The sequence below is a fragment of the Arachis stenosperma genome, chromosome 4 (assembly GCF_014773155.1).
Source record: "Arachis stenosperma cultivar V10309 chromosome 4, arast.V10309.gnm1.PFL2, whole genome shotgun sequence".
Classification (NCBI taxonomy): domain Eukaryota; kingdom Viridiplantae; phylum Streptophyta; class Magnoliopsida; order Fabales; family Fabaceae; genus Arachis; species Arachis stenosperma.
The window spans coordinates 113,473,757-113,477,012 of NC_080380.1; the positions used below are offsets into that span (position 1 = coordinate 113,473,757).

General features: G+C 37.8%; 1 non-coding gene across 1 annotated transcript; it reads right to left on the reverse strand.

Annotated features, from left to right (window-relative positions):
- Positions 1-1,084: 1,084 nt before the first annotated feature.
- LOC130977532 (small nucleolar RNA R71) lies at positions 1,085-1,192 on the reverse strand. Its single transcript, XR_009085221.1, has one exon. It is a non-coding gene; the product is annotated as a small nucleolar RNA R71 (small nucleolar RNA).
- Between the last annotated feature and the right edge of the window lie 2,064 nt (positions 1,193-3,256).

A 3,256-nucleotide genomic window follows, 5' to 3' on the forward strand; every position in this document is an offset into this window, starting at 1 on the left:
TCAAGTAATCAATTTTAATTTTAAAAATCATATCTTTTTAATCTTATCTTTTTCAAAATCATATCTTTTTTCAAAAAGATTTAATTTCAAAATCTTTTCTAACTTCTTATCTTTTGAAAATTGATTTTCAAATCTTTTTCAACTAACTAATTAGCTTTTTGTTTGCTTCTTATCTTTTTCAAAACCACCTAACTACTTTTCTCTCTCTAATTTTCAAAAATTACCTCCCTCTTTTTCAAAATTCTTTTTTTTAACTAATTGTTTCAAATTTTAATTTATTTTATTCCTTCTCTTAATTTTTGAATTTTAACTTTAATATTTTTCTTTTATTTTAGTTAATTTTCGAAAAATCTTCTCTCTCATCTCTTTCTGTTTATTTATTCATTTACTAACACTTCTCTTCATCTTAAAATTCGAACCCCCTCTTCCTCTCTGAGTTCGAATTTTCCTCTCTTCCTTTTTCTATTCTTTTCTTCTTCTACTAACATAAAGGAATCTCTCTACTGTGGTAAAGAGGATCCCTATTATTATTTTCTGTTCCCTTCTTTTTCATATGAGCAGGAGCAAGGACAAAAATATTCTTGTTGAAGCAGATCCTGAACCTGAAAGGACTCTAAAGAGAAAACTAAGAGAAGCTAAATTACAACAATCAAGAGACAACCTTACAGAAACTTTCGAAAAGGAAGAGGAGATGGCAGCGGAAAATAATAATGCAAGGAGGATGCTTGGTGACTATACTACACTCACTTCCAAGTTTGATGGAAGAAGCATCTCAATCCCTGCCATTGGAGCAAACAATTTTGAGCTGAAACCTCAACTAGTTGCTCTAATGCAACAGAACTGCAAGTTCCATGGACTTCCATCAGAAGATCCCTATCGGTTTTTAACTAAATTCTTGCATATCTGTGAGCCTGTTAAGACTAATAGAGTAGATTCTGAAGTCTACAGGCTCATGCTTTTCCCTTTTGCTGTAAGAGATAGAGCTAGAACATGGTTGGACTCACAACCTAAAGATAGCCTGGACTCTTAGGATAAGCTGGTCACAGCCTTCTTGGCTAAGCTCTTTCCTCCTCAAAAGCTGAGCAAGCTTAGAGTGGATGTTCAGACCTTCAAACAAAAAGATGGTGAATCCCTCTATGAAGCTTGGGAAAGATACAAGCAGATGACCAAAAGGTGTCCTTCTGACATGCTTTCAGAATGGACCATTTTGGATATATTCTATTATGGTCTATCTGAGTTCTCTAAGATGTCACTGGACCATTCTGTAGGTGGATCCATTCTCTAAAGAAAATGCCTGCAGAAGCTCAAGAACTCATTGACATGGTTGCAAATAACCAATTCATGTACACTTCTGAGAGGAATCCTGTGAGTAATGGGATGCCTCAGAGGAAGGGAGTTCTTGAAATTGATGCTCTGAATGCCATATTGGCTCAGAACAAAATGTTGACTCAGCAAGTCAACATGATTTCTCAGAGTTTGAATGGATGGCAAAATGCATCCAACAGTACTAAAGAGGCATCTTCTGAAGAAGAAGCTTATGATCCTGAGAATCCTGCAATGGCAGAGGTAAATTACATGGGTGAACCCTATGGGAACACCTATAATTCCTCATGGAGAAATCATTCGAATTTCTCATAGAAGGATCAACAAAATCTTCAACAAGGCTTTAATAATGGTAGAAGAAACAGGCTTAGCAATAGCAAACTTTTTCCATCATCTTCTCAGCAACAGATAGAGAATTCTAAGCAGAACTTCTCTAGCTTAGCAAATATAGTCTCTGATCTGTCTAAGGCCACTTTAAGTTTCATGAGTGAAACAAGGTCCTCCATTAGAATTTTGGAGGCACAAGTGGGCCAGCTGAGTAAGAAAATCACTGAAACTCCTCCTAGTACTTTCCCAAGCAATACAGAAGTGAATCTAAAAAGAGAGTGCAAGGCCATTGATATAATCAATATGGCCGAATGCACAAAGGAGGAGAAGGACATGAATCCCAGTGAGGAAGACCTCCTGGGACGTCCTCTGAACAAAAAGGAGTTCCAAACTGAAGAACCTAAGAAATCTGAGGCTCACCTAGAGATCATAGAGATTCCATTGAACCTTCTTTTGCCATTCATGAGCTCTAAGAACTATTCTTCCTCTGAAGAGGATGAAGATGTAACTAAAGAGCAAGTTGCTCAATATCTATGAGCCATCATGAAGCTGAATGCCAAGTTGTTTAGTAATGAGACTTGGAAAGGTGAACCTCCCTTGCTCATTAGTGAACTAGATACATGGGTTTAGCAAACTCTACCTCAAAAGAAACAAGATCCTGGTAAATTCTTAATACCCTGTACCATAGGCACCATGAACTTTGAGAAGGCTCTGTGTGACCTGGGGTCAGGTATAAATCTTATGCCACTCTCTGTAATGGAGAAGCTGGGGATCTTTGAGGTACAAGCTACAAGAATCTCATTAGAGATGGCAGACAAGTCAATAAAATAAGCTTATGGATTGGTAGAGGATGTGTTGGTAAAGGTTAAAGGCCTTTACAACCCTGCTGATTTCATAATCTTAGACACTGGGAAGGATGAAAATGAATCCATCATTCTTGGAAGACCCTTCCAAGCCACAGGAGGAGCTGTGATTGATGTTGACAGAGGAGAGTTAGTCCTTCAATTGAATGGGGACTACCTTGTGTTTAAAGCTCAAGGTTATGCTTCTGTAAACATGAAAAGAAGCATGAAAAGCTTCTCTCAATACAGAGTCAAACAAAGCCCCCACAGTCAAACTTTAAGTTTGGTGTTGGGAGGCCACAACCAAACTCTAAGTTTGGTATTGAACCCCCATATTTAAACTCTAAGTTTGGTGTTGGGAGGTCCTAACAATGCTCTGTATATATGTGAAGCTCCATGAGAGCTTACTGTCAAGCTATTGACATTAAAGAAGCGCTTATTGGGAGGCAACCCAATTTTTATTCATCTATATTTTTATTGTTCTTTTATGTTTTATTAGGATCATGATCATGTGGAGTCACAAAACAAATACTAAAATTAAAAACAAAATAAAAAACAGCAGAGAAAACAACACACCCTGGAGGAAGAGCTTACTGGCATTTAAACGCCAGTAAGGAACATCTGGCTGGTGTTCAACACCAGAACAGAGCATGAATCTGGTGTTGAACGCCAGAAACAAGTAGCAGTCTGGCGTTTAAATGCCAGGATTACACCCTGAGGAGAGCTGGCGTTAAACGCCAGAAACAAGCATGGAACTGGCGTTC